A 14,694-nucleotide genomic window follows, 5' to 3' on the forward strand; every position below is an offset into this window, starting at 1 on the left:
GTTACCTGACAATAAAAACTAAAGAAGTATTGATATGTCCTGTTGCATAAATGAACATCATGGTAAGTTAAAGAAGTTAGCCATACAAAAACATATACAGTACTCTGCCAGTTCATTTATATGTAGCATAAGCATTAGGCAAATATATAGGGATTAGTAGAAAAGTAGGTCACACTCGGTTGTTTAGGTCTTGGAAATGCAGGAGTGAGGAACAGCTCCTACTAGGTACAAGACTTTTGAGTGGTATTGAAAAGGTCTTAAAAGTAGTTTATGATGATTCTTTTACCATTCTGTGAATAAGACAAAATTTATTGAATTGTATCCTTTGAATGGGTAAATTTTGTGGCAACTGGAATATATCTCAAGAAAGATGTTTTTAAGCAAGAAGTAATAAACATACTTCTGAAAAAGGTTTCAGTGTTGATAACGAAAATATGACATCTGCTGTTGCACCCAGTGATTATCAAAACAGAAGCGGGCCTCCCCTGAGAGTTAACCCTGGAATTTGCAGTTGGCATGGCTATTAAATCTTCAGTCACCAGGTTTTGAGATGTTCTGGGAGCTACAAAGAACTGATAGGTTTTCCAGGGGGTTAAGAGACAATGAACTTCTTGATGTCCACAAGTATAGACCCATAATCATCTGTGAAGACAGACGTGTTTCAGAATTCAGAACTTCTCAGATCTTATAAGGATTCTGCGTCATCTACACCTAACTATAAATTTATAGAAAATAAACAGAAGTCTAAGCAACATAGTAAATTTTATTTTGAAAAATACCATCAGCAAAATTTAGATTTTAAAAGACTATCTGACAAATACCTGGATTTCTTTAATAAATAAATTGCAAGATAAAATTGTGGTTTGACTGGATTTCTTTAATAAATGCATTATAAAGAAAAAAGAGTTTTAAAAAGACTTCAGACAAATTAACCAATCACAATTATGTGGACTTCCACACTCCCAGTCTTCAGGGGACCTTTCTAGATGAGCAATTTTCATATCTGCCTGTTAGCATCAACAACTTCATTCGATCTTTTCCATCACCAATTAAAATGCTCAAAGCTTTTCAATCTTTAAAAAGTACTCTTCACTGCTTCTCATCAGGACATCTTATCAGTTGCTAAGCAACTCTCTCAACAACTTCTCTTTCTGTAGTCTCTTTTACCATTTCTCCTCCTCTTATTGTTCTTCCCTTAGTTTGGATTGTCATGCTTCTCATCGGAATATATAGCTTCTGTACAGAATTCCTGTCCTTAATTTTGCTCTTGCTATGGAAAGAATTACATCTCCACAAAATTTATAAGTTGAAGCCCTAACCACCAAATAGATCAAGTTTAAAAATGGGAACTTAGAGAGACAAGTAGGTTCACATAAAGCCATGGGATTATTACCCTTTTTAGATCAAGTCAAATGTCCAGGTTCAATTTCTTTGTCCTGTCAGGACACAGTGAGAAGCCTGCCATCTGCAAGCTGGGAAGAGCTCAGCAGATATATCAGCTGACATCATGATTTTGAACTTCTTAACTTCCTAACCCCCAGAACACTGAGGAATAAGTCATTTAAGCCACTGAGTCTTTGGTATTTTGTTATAGTAGCCTGAGTTAAGGATGTCCTCCTTCACTAAATGCAGAATGTTTCCTTTAAAGCACAAATTTAATCACAGTCCTTCCTTCCATTGAAGATATCAGTCATTTCTCCCTCTGACTTTTGCAATATGCAAAATAAAAATAAATATAATTGTTTACCTAGCACACTCTTACTGTAGCCTAAATAAACCCTCCAGTGACGGGTACCCAGGCCACAAATCTCCCTAACATTTTATGTTTAGTTCCATCTCCTGATCTTTACAGTATTGCTCTTCCAAGCCTTTGAGCTTCAACTAATTCTTCATCTCACAATTAAGATAGCACCTCCTCAGCAAGACTTTCCTGATGCTCCTTCACACAAGATTTTCCTCCCCTGGTGCACTATGTTTACTGAATTAAGGCCACTTCACAGTCCATTAGAATAGAATAGGGCAGACTAGAATCATTCAGTGTTTATCTCATGAATTAAATGCTTAGTCATTAGTAAAGCAAGGAAGCAAATGAGCAGAAGTCTCCATTTCTCCCTCAATAAACGCAGACCTCCAAAAAAGGAAATTATTATTTGAACAACCTGTCCTTAATTGGAAGACAATTATTTTGTCTGGAGCATAACTGATCAATTCCAATGCCAAGAAAATACAAGTCAATTTGGTCCTATTGAGAGCTGGTACAGAATAAACACAAGAGTTTTGTACTATACTTTAAAAATAGGGAGTCTTCAAAGAGATCTAACTAATCCTACCAATCTTCTCATTGCTTGCTTGCTAATAGAACACAGGTATTAGGAAATAATTGGGTTAATGCTCAGCTCCCTGGTCTTAGAAGTCAATTTTGATAAATCTAAGCCAGTTATGGTCATTTCTTTTTCCTTGGCACTGACTGCTTTGAGTATGGATATATGACATAACACTAGCCAGTGACATGTAAAAGGAGCCTATTGGGTGCCCTGTGGCACCAACCCAATAGTTCTAGCTCTTGGGAGGAAGCCAAATTCTGATAGGACACAAAAGATTTATTCAAGCCTTCCCCTTTCCTCTCTCAGCAAGAAACTTCAGTCTCATTACACAAAATATATTTATTTGTTCAGTCCTATAAGCACATTAAGCAATTTCAGAATTGCGAAGTTGTGCCACTATGGAAAACATACCTAGTAATTAAAATTCAGTATTGTTTCCAATCTGTTTTATTTTTTGCTTCAATGATACAGTCAACCCACTGTTTCCAGATATTGATTAGGTTTGTTCTTGCCCCTCCCTTTGGTCTGTTAATGTCACTCATTTGAAACAGAGTTAGATTGTTTCTTCTCCTTGTTTCCTACATTTGGACTTTTCCCCTTATATTTTTATTAAGTCATTTTTAAACTTTATGAAATATTGCACAATTCTGAAAGTCAACAACTACACACAAAGGTATTCTCAAAGTGTCACTGTCTCGCCCCTCCTACCACATTCATTCCTCTCAGCCTTTGAACTTCCTCATTCACCTTCTGTAGGAACCAAACTCATTATTTCTGGATTATGCTTCCTATATTTCTTTCCTCTGAATGAGCAGAGGCACAACTATTCTGTCCACAGTCTTTCTCACACAAATGTCGCAACTGTAGATACTCTTGCACTTTGTATAATTTCACCTAATATTTCTGGAAGTCATTGAAACCAGTTCAATGAAGATCTTCCTCACTATCTTTTATAAGTGTAAAGTGTATTATTGATTGGATATATCAATTTATTCAACTATTCTGCTATATATGGCATTCAAAGCATCTAATATTTTATGATTATATATTATGTTGCAATGGCTAACTTTATGCATATACACATAATATATAATATATAGCACATAATATGAAATACATAATATATATATATGTATGGATAAATTGCTAGAGGGTATAAGTTGTTGTTGGAGAGTAAAAATGGGGGTAGAATTCCAGAAGTTTGACTTCTGGATCAAAATACAAATGCTTATAGTTTCATTAGATGTTATCAAATCTCCTTCCACAAAGTTATACCTGTTTGATTTCTGCAAACAATTAAGTATCTGCAGCTTCACAAACAGAATGCATTACCTTTCTTTTCCGTTTTAACCAATGAGGTAAATTAAAAATTGTGGGCTAAAAAAAGTATGATTTATTTTGTTTCTTTTCAAGCATGAGTGAATTTGACCATGTCTGCATATTTTAAGAGCCATAATGATTATTATATTTGCATGACATTTCTATCTGTTTCTGCCAGTATTTTCTTTTTATAAAAATATACATTGGCAAAAAGTACATCTTAAAAATTTACTTGTTTTAAGTATACCAAATTTTTATCTTATACACAACTTGAAATCCTTTTATATAAGTGAGAACTATATAAATTTTGTCTTCTTCCAATCAGAGGTTTAAGATCTCAAATTTATGGAAGCATAATTGAGATATAAGGAAACAACACACTAAGATATATACATTCATACAACTATGACCACATGAAATTTTCATCACCAAAGTCTTCTCTAAATTCCCTTGTAAATTTCATGTATTATTTAGAAGCACATGGTCAATATTTGAAGATTAATCCAATTTGTATTTATTTCTAGTTTAACTTTGTTGTGAGCAAGAGCACACTCTGTATGACTTCAGTCCTTCAAACACTGTTGTAAAGCTTTTGTTACCTCTCAGTGTATGCTCCATGCACACATATTCCATGTACCCTTTAAAAATGAATGTGTTTTTGTCTATTCAAGTGGACTATTTTGTGTCAATTAAGTCAAGTTATATAGTACAATTGTTCGACTTTTCTATATCCTTATTGATTTTCTGTTTGACATCCAGTATAGTTTTGTTGATTTCCCATCCTTTTGTGCAAAAAGAGTTTTGTTTCCACTTACAATTGAACTACTTTACTTCACATAAATTAGAGCTTGTTGACTTTTGCTCATCTGAGTAAAATGTAATATATAACATATGTTTTATATTTATACAGAGCCGTGCCATATTTTGAAAGTTAGCTTTTAGCGAAACACAACCTACTTCAGTCGTTATGTGTTGTTTATGCATGCTCTCAAACTACAATAGCAGAACTGAATGGTTGCAAAAGAGACTTTAGGTCTGCAAAGTGTAAAGTATTATTGTTTAGCTCTCTATGGAAAACGTTACAAGTCCTGGCACACGTGGTCCAATTTCAGGAGTTCTAATGAGCAGTCTCCATTTCAACAGCTGTCTGCTGTTTAGGTTGCTGAAGCTATACTTTTAAGGTCCTTATCTTCAGTGATGACAAAGAAAGCAATTTGATTTTAAATGATAATAAAAATGATGTTATTTATGTCTGGATAGAAAATAACATTTAAAAATTCATATCTTTTAATTAAACTGTAAACTTTTTAATTGGATTTTTAAACTGCAAACTAATTTCTATTCAACGGACTATTGTCAATTCATTGCTCTGTGCTTGCTTTTCCCAGTGAGTGAAGAGAACTAATTGAATCAGAGGATACCAAAGTCACTGCCCATATTAATGCTATGTTTTTATGTAGTGCTTATCTAAGAAGGATGGGTAAAGATGACTTGGGACCTGTTAAACTTCGTAGCCTCTTTACAATAAAAGCTGATCTTTTTAAGTGTACATTTTCAGATCCAATTTCAAGGCGCTATGTGCATGATTTTAAAAGCTTCTTGGTTTCTTGGTGAATAACATGATTATGATCACTAGAGGGAGCTGGTTTTACATAAAATTATTATGGTAGGCCTCAAAAAAGACAAGATTTTATCCCATGTTCAGAAAAACCACAAAATAAAACAAATCCTTCTTCTAAAAAAAAATCTTTCAAAATATCTGATTTTCTGTTAATAAATCATATCTGTGAAGTCATTAAGAAAAAAAAGAAAATTTTCTTCAAATTACCATGACCTCCATTTTCTCAAAATGAGCTTTGATACTACAAGTTTGATAACAGAGTAAACATTTTGAGATGTTATTTAACTTTCACATATTAGTTCTTAAATGAAGTTTGTAGTATTTAATTATTCTTTACAATGATTTTACTTTTATTTAAAGGTCTATAATTGTTCAGTTTAAACAGTACTAAGAAGAGTTTCAGAGAATAGAATAAGATTTTGATTAAGTTACCTACTTAATACAGAAATTACTGGCAAATATTCACCTAATTTTCCGTGAACATAAAAATGAAAGTAGAATCATTTAAGTTAAGGCAGCATCATTTTACAAAATTGGAAGAAACAGAATTAAGTCTTCTATTTTGTACAAAGAAATTGTAAACTTGACCAGAACTTACATATTTTAAACAACTTCACACTATATGTGGGGCCTAAGAATTTATGACAGGTTTCAGGTAAACATCCATTGACTTTGTAAAGTTTTACCTGAAATGCAGCCACGTCTGACGTCTAAGTATCTGTGACTGCTTTTACACTATGGGAGCATTGTATTCATATTAAAGACCTAATATTCTACAATACTTATAATTACTATCTTCTTTTTTAAAGTGAAGGCTTTCGGATTCCTACTTTAAAACATTATGCTTAACAAATATGTGCTGAGTGAATAAATGATTTAATGAATTAATTGACAGACTGATTTGTCCTCAGGAGTAAGTGACTGAGAACACTGATTAGAGAATCTGAGACATACTTGGCTACTAGGGTTTGTGGCCATCCTCTAAAAGTGACTAAGTTGGAGCATTAATTGCTCAAAGTGTCCACATTAGGAGGTGGGCCATGGTGGAAGATGCTTGGGTCACAAGAGCATAATGCATGGATTAACGCCTTTTTTATCAGAATAGTGCAATTATTGCAGGAATTTGGCCCCTTTTTCTTGTCTGCATGTACCTGCCTGCCCTCCACTTTCCCACTGTGGCAGTAAAAGAGAAGGAGGCCCTCATAGAAGCAGAGTAGATGGTGGTGCCGTGCTCAGACTTCCCAGCCTCCAGTATGTTGAGCCAAAATAAACTTTTTCTCTCTATGAAATGCTATTCTCAAATATTCTGTTATAGCAATGGTAATAAACTGACATACTTTGAGCTAAGCAAAGGTGCTCCTAAATAAATCTTATCTCTACCATTTTGGTATACATGAAAAATAGTTTTGAGTAAATACCATAATTATACCATGAGCTTAGTCAGTGTTACATGACCTTTTTCTCATAAACTAAAGTACTTCTATATAACATTTCATTGATCATCATACAATAGTGTTGGCTACCTGGAAGGTATGACATAGAACTTAAAAAATTCAGTGTCTCTGTCAAGATTTTCAGTTTTAATAAAACCTATTAAGTTATTCTAATTGCGCTAATTCATCCCTTTATATTTCTCTGATGTCTAAATACCAACGTTTAATAATGAATTCCATTTCAACCTGAGCAAGTTCCTATTTAGAAGTAAGATTAAATTGGTAGAAGACGCAGGTAAATGGAGTTTTCATAGATAAAATTGTCTTAGATAATAAAGAACTAAGTTTCGTTCACTGACTAGTGTACACAGATGTTCTCCTTGCTGAATTCAATGACTCACAACAAGTTGTAAAAATTTAACTTCCACTGATAGTATTTTTAGACTACTAAACAAGGAGATTATTGGGATGTCTTATATCTGCTGTAACTTTTCACCTTAAGTTTTCAAAACCATAAAATAATCTTGAGTCAATATTTTTGAGCTCTTCTAGAAAGAAAATGAAAATTAAAAATATCCTTCTATAAGTTACATGGTTGCTTAATAGTTGTTTATTAATTTTAATTCAAGCCATCAAATATGAAACTGATAAAAAGACAAAATAAGGAAAAAAAAAGTCAGGATTTGATATAAAAGAAAATTGCTACATTTTCAAAAGAAGAAACAACTAGAAACCAAAACAAAGTTGACAATAGCTTTTCTTTCTTGCCCATTCTGACGCTAGTAATCAGTGGCAAACATAGGTTTCTCGTTGTGTCTGCTGGGAAAATTATGGACAGCTACTGCAAGCCATACAAATTGTACAGAAAATTTTCTTTGTTGAACTTCTTGATTTGAATCACAATGGGGTTTGAAGCAACTTAATAAATTTTTTTAACATTTTTAAAATGGAAGGAAAATATGATGGGTAGACAATTTATAGAAATGTTTTCCCCCAATATGTTCCAGAATATCCATCCTTTAACTTTCCCAATGTGCTCTAATGAAGAAGGAACATAGAGATAATTGAGGTCAAAAGTGAATCAGCAAGAATGAACAAGATATAATTCTTGGCTTTAGCAAGAGGCAAACATCACCAACCCCTCCAGATGACTTTTCAAATATTTTGGATTCCAAAAGACCAAAGACTTTGGCCAAACTCTTCCTCCAGACTCCATTTTTAGCCCAGAATATACACTTATAAAATTGAAGCCGGAGTTTGGGATGACACAATTTAAGCAATCTTACGTGATGTGGAACCTGTCCCCAAATTATATGCAGGCCCCCAGAAGTGGTAGTTGAGTAGTGGCTCCCTGTGTTTCTCTTTTTTCTCAGTGGAAGAAATTGAGATTAAGGGAACCCAACCAAATTTTTATAATCTGATGTACTTGAATGGATCTTTGAAGGTCTGTGAAGTCATAGAAATGGTATTTAACTTTTTACATTCTGTATATTTGTGTATTAGGTTAGTATATAGTGTTTATGACTTTACCAGGTTCTCAAAGGGGTTTGATTAGAGTTGAAAGTGATACATAAAGCTATCAAGATAAATTCTGGAAAAGCTAAATTATTCCACTTTTTCTTCACAGCAATTCTGTAGACTAAGTATCATTACAAGTAGCCAAAAAAGATTCTAGAAAGAGATTGTTACATTTCCAATACTGTTTTTCTTGTTAATTTTTATTTTTTATTAGTACATCTCTGTAGTATTTTTTTTGTTTTGTTTTTTTGTTTTTGTTTTTTCTCCGGTACCGGGAACCGAACTCACGACCTTGCGCTTGCCAGGCAGGCGCTTTTGCCGCTGAGCTAAATCCCCAGCCCCTTTCTCTGTAGTATTTAAATGGTCCCATTCCTTACGGGGATTTGATACATGTACGTAACATTTTAATTATTTTCATCCCCTTTCCTTTCAATTACTCCCACGTCCCTCACTTCTTGGTTCTCATCACATCTGCAAAGAATCTAGCTCTATATTTCCTATTATGTATGTTTTATTTTGCTTTTTATTTATATTTTGGGGGTCTTGTATTAAAAAATGAGACACATTCTTATATCTATTATTTCACTTAACATTAGGGCTCAAGCTCCACCCATTTTTCTATAAATGACTCAAGTTTATCCTTTATGGCTGAGTATTACTCCACTGTGTTTAAATACCACACATTCTTTATCCATTCCTCTGCTGATGGGCATAGAGACCACATGCTAGATTTAGCTATGAGGGGATGTGCTGCTATAAACATGGGTATGTATGTATTGCTGTACATGATGTCTTTAACTCTTTAAGAAAGATACCCAGAAAGGAAATATCTGGGTAAGTGAAATTTCTTGTTTTAGCTCTTTGAGAAATCTCCATACTGATTTCCATAATGGGGGTACTAGTTTACATTCCAAGCAACAATCTAGAAGTGTTCCCCTTTCCCCACAGCCTCACCAACAGTTGTTAATATCGACTTCTTGATGATAGCCATTCTCTCTGGAGTAAAATGGGATCTCAGTGTTGTTTTAATTTGGTAAGAGATGTTGAATATTTTTTCATATATTTATTATCCATTTGTACTCCTGAGAAGTGTTTATTAATTTCAGTTGCTTAGTTTTTGATTGAGTGTTTTCCTTTTCAAGTGTCCAATTTTTTTGAATCTTGTATTCTAGATATTAGTCCTCTGTCTTAGGAACAGTTGGCAAAATTTATTTTTCCATTCTTTTAGTTGTGCCTTCTCTCTGTTAGTTGTTTCATTTGCTGTGCAGATGCTTTTTAATCTCACATGGTCCCATTTGTTGAATTTTAATGATATGTCTTGTGAAATTGGGGCTCTGTTCAGGAAGTCCTTGACTATACCTATATTTCCAAGAATTTGATCTCTTTTATTTTCCAGCAGACTAAATGTTTCTGTTTTTACATTTAGATCTTTGATTCATTTTGATTTTAGGTTAGGACATGATGAGAGATATGAATCTAAATTTAGTATTCTGCCTATGAATAACCAGTTTTCCCAGGACCATTTTTTAAGAAGGCTGTTTTTCTGGCAGTGTATGTTTTTGGTCCCTTTGTCAAAGGTCAGACAGCTGAATGTGTGTGGGATTATGTCTGTATTCTCTATTCTGTTCCATCAAATCCACATGCCTGTTTTTGTGCAAGTACCATGCAGTGTCTATCACTGTAGCTTTGTAATATGTCTTTACGTCTGGGATTGTGATGCTTCCCATGTTTCTCTTATCATTTTATGGATCTCTTCTGGTTCCATAAGAATTTTAGAAAAAATAACTGTTTCCTCTAGTCCTGTGAGATTTCTCTTTGTGTTTTCATTGGCATTGCATTAAATCTCTATCTTAGTTTTGGAAGTCTGGCCATTTTGGTAATATTGATTTTGCCTATCCAGGAAAATGGGATACCTTTCCATTTTCTGGTATCCTCTTTAATCTCCTTTCTCACGGTACTGTATTTTTCATTGTAGATATTCACTTCTTTGGTTGGGTTAATTCTTAAATATTTGATTTTCTTTCTCAGTGACTTCATTATTGGTGTACAGGAATACTATTGATTTTGTATCTTAACATTGTATCCTGCTATATTGCTGAATTTATTTATTAATTCTAAGAATCTTAAGGTGGAATTTTTTGGGTATTCTATGTAGATGGTCATGTCATTTACAAATAATGATAATTGATTATTTCCTTTTCTATACATATATCTTTTATGTTTTTCTCTTGCCTGATTGATCTGGATAGTTTTTCAAGTACTATATTGAACAGGAGTGGTAGCATCCTTGTCTTGTTCCTGAATTTAGAGGAAAAGATTTCAAGAATTTTCTCACTTAATATGATGTTGGTGGTAGGTTTGTCACATATGACTCTTATTAGAATGATGTAAATTCTTTCTATACCAATTTATTCAGGATTTTTATCATGAAAGGATATTAGATTTTGTCAGAGCTTTTTTTCTGCATCATTAGGTTGATTGTGTGATTTTTAGCTGCCCTTGTTTGCATGTGATGTGTTATATTTATTGATTTGTGTAGGATAAAACATCCTTGCATCATGGAGATGAAACCTACTTCATCATGATGTATGTTTTTTGATGACTTGTTGCATTTTGTTTGCCAATAGGGTTTTTTTTTTGAGAATTTTTGAGCCTGTGTTTTCCTTTTCTGGTTGTATTCTTGTCAGGTTTTTGAATCATGATAATACTAGCTTCAGGAATGATTTGGGTAGTACTTCTTTCATATTAATTTCATTAAAGGAGCTGAGAAGTACAGCATTAGATCTTCCTTGAAGTTTTTCTAGAACTCAGCAGTGAATCCATTTGGACCTAAGCTTTTCCTAGTTGGTAGGTTTTCTTTTTTTAATTACTGCTTCAATTTCACTGCCTATTATGGAGATTTTTTTATATCTTCTTGGTTCAGTTTTGCTAATTCATATGTATCCAGGAATCTATGCATTTCTTAGAATTTTCCAGTTTACAAGAGTACAGGTTTTTGAAGTAGATGTTAATATGAACCTTCCAGATTTTGATGGGGACTGTTGTGATTTTTGTCCTTTTTCATTTTTGATCACAATGATTTATGTCTTTCTTTTTTTCCTTTTCTTTCTTTTCTTTCTTTCTTTCTTTCTTTCTTTCTTTCTTTCTTTCTTTCTTTCTTCCTTTCTTCCTTTCTTCCTTTCTTCCTTTCTTCCTTTCTTCCTTTCTTCCTTTCTTCCTTTCTTCCTTTCTTCTTTTCTTCCTTTCTTCCTTTCTTTTCTTTTAGCTTTTTTGGTAAGATTGGCTAAGACTGTACCTATTCTTTAAAAGAGCTACCTCCTCAATTCATTAGTTCTTGTATTTTTTTTAGTCTTGGTTTGACTAATTTCTTCATTGATCTTTATAATTTTCTTTCCTGTACTAGCTGTTGGTTTGGATTTTTCATTTTTCTAGAACCTTGAGTGCATTGTTAGGTTATTTACTTGGATGCACTTTATTTTTCTGATGAGGGCATTCACAGCTATAAATATCCCTCTTATGGCTGCTTTCAATGTGTCCCATTAGTTCTGGTATGTTGCAGTACCTTTATTGCTCAATTCCAGGAACTGGTAATTTATTCCCTGATTTCTTTTTTGACTCTCTGATTATTCATAAATAAATTGTGTAATTTCCATGTGTTTGCATAATTTCTGTGATTTTTTTGCCACTGATTTCTGATTTCATTGTGCTATTATCTGATGATATGCGTGGGATTTTTTTATTCTTTTGTATTTACTTATACATACTAGTACATGGTCTATTTTGGAGAAAGTTCCACGTGCTTCTCAGAAAAATGTGTATTCTGTTGTTGGGTGGAACAGTCTGCAGATATGTATTTAGCTAATATTTTCAAAGGTTTGGTTCAACTCTAGTATTTCTTTGTTCATTTTTAGTTTAGTTCATCTATTTGTGACAGTGGATTATTGAGATTTCTCTTTATAATCATGTTAATGTTTATCTGATCTTTGATGTCCAGTAATTTTTTATGAAGTTAGATGTATCATTTACAGTCCATATATTTTCATATTTGCTATGTCATCCTGTTAACTTGTTCCCCTAACAAATATGTAGTAATGTTCTTTGCCTTTTCCTGATCACTTTGGTCTTTAAGTCCATTTTGGCTGTGTATAGTAAATCTACTCTTGCTTGTTTTCAGGCTCCTGTTGCGTGGAATATTGCTTTCCATCCTTTGATTTTTAGTTTATGAATTTCTTTTTGGGTTAAACGTGTTTCTTGTATACATCATACCTTTGCATGTTCTTTCTTGATTCATTCTGCCAATGTGTGTCTTTTGGTGGGGAAATTGAGAAAATTCACAGTGAAGGTTATTACTGAAAAGTGTTGACTTACACCTGTTATTATTTCTCTGCTGCTAATTCTCTTTTTTCTCTTCTATTAAACTGTATTCATTCTATTAGACCTTTTGACTTTGTCTTTTCTCTATCTAGGCTATTCTTGAGAATTTTTTTGACAACTAGTTTGGTGGCTAATAAATTCTTAGGGTGCTCTTTATCATAGAAATACCTCATTTCTCCATAAATTTTTAAAGACCAGTCTGGGGTGAAAGCTGTTTTCTTTTAGGGTTTGAAATACTTCATTTCAATTTTCCCTGGCCTTTATAATTTGTGTCAAGATGTCTGCTGTAATTCTAGTGAATTTACCTCTATGAATCACTCATTGTTTTTTCTTTAACAACTTTTAAAACTCATTCCCTGTGTTGGACTTCTGCGATTTTGACTATGATATGTTCTAGAGAGGTTCTGTTTTGATATGGCTATTTGGGTTTCTGTATGCATCATATATTTATATATTAAATATTTCCTTATATTTGAAAAATTTCCACTATTATTTATGTAAATAGATTTTATGCCATTTGTATTGTCTTCTGATTTTTCACTAATTTCTAGTAGTCTTAGATTAGTCTTCTTTGCATCATGTAATAATTTTTGGTTCCATTTTTTAAGTTCCCCTGCTTTTTTAAGGTCTCTGACAGAAGCTCTATCTTCTAGTTCTGATTCCCTGTTCTCAAAGTGAATCTCTTCTGTCACCCATACTCTTAGAAGGATGTCTAATCTCCTGCATTTCTGTTTGATGCTTTTTCATAGACCGTAATTCTTTGCTAAACTGGCCATTCATGCTTTGCATTATTTTATTAAACACAGCTAGCTTTCTAGTGGTGTCTTCTATAAACTTGCAGTTGTTTTGTTTAAGTTCTTTTATGTTTAATTGTATCCTCTTTGATATAATTTGCCTATACCTTGTTGATCTTTTTTTAAAACCTCCTCTGTTATCCTTTTAAATAGTTTAATTATCTGACTTGATTCTACCCTTCAATATTCCATGGGTCAGCTTTGAGGAGTTGGGAGTTTTTGAAGGCATTTTTTTGCCCTGTCTTGTCATGTTTATACTGGGTTTTGTGTTTCTTTAGAAGTTTGTAGGTTAATTATAATGGAATGCTTTGTTGCTAATATAGAGACCTCTTCATTTAATGTCTACTTTTCAGTAATGCATTCTAAGCATGGCTAACTAAAGGCTTATTTTTCTGTCCCAAGATCCGATCACCTGCATTTATTTGGGAGGGGATGCCATAGTGCATTTTCTCCACTACTCAGTTCTCCAGGCCTGGGTTGCAGTATTGTTAATAACACAAAGGCAACTAAGATCTTAGGATACAGAAAAAAAAATTAATAGCAACTATTCCATCTTGATAATAGCAATAAAATTAGCAACAGTAATAGCATCAAAGACAAAGTGGATACTAACATACCCTAAGCCCAGTATTGTACCACTGTCAACAGTAGAAAAGAGATCTAAAATTGTAGTATAGAAAAAATTATAGTATAAATACTTAGACAAACCAAATATTGACATACTATAAATATTTATTAAATACAAAATCTATACCTTGACTAACAATAGAACAGTATACTAATAGCTTAGGGTTAACTCTCTAAGTATTCATGAAGCTTAATGGTTATATTTCTTTTTTTTGTTTTGTTTTTTTTCCAGTACCAGGAACTGAACTCACGACCTTGCACTTGCCAGGCAGGCGCTTTTGCCACTGAGCTAAATCCCCAGCCCCTTGGTTATATTTCTAAGGGTAAAGGGAGCAGGGAACCAGAGGATAAAAAGCATTTGAAAAATTAATTAATGGAAGATGAGATGTAGAGAAAAGTAAGATAAAGAGCCCCTATCAAGAGGTAAAGAAAATTAATAATATTAGAAAATATTATTAATAATAATATTACTATTATTCCAATATCTTATTGGAAAAGAATAAATGAGAAAAAGAAACAAGAAGAAAAAGTAAGAGCTAAATAAAGGATAAAAACAAAAAGAAAAAGAAAAAATAATTAAAAAGATAGATGAAAAGAAAGAAAAAAAGGAGAAAAATCTCCAGAACCCCCCAAACCAATAATGGAGAAATAAACAACAAAAACAAAATGAGTCCAAAAATATT

The sequence above is a fragment of the Chinchilla lanigera genome, unplaced genomic scaffold (assembly GCF_000276665.1).
Source record: "Chinchilla lanigera isolate Chin_1 unplaced genomic scaffold, ChiLan1.0 scaffold00047, whole genome shotgun sequence".
Taxonomy (NCBI): domain Eukaryota; kingdom Metazoa; phylum Chordata; class Mammalia; order Rodentia; family Chinchillidae; genus Chinchilla; species Chinchilla lanigera.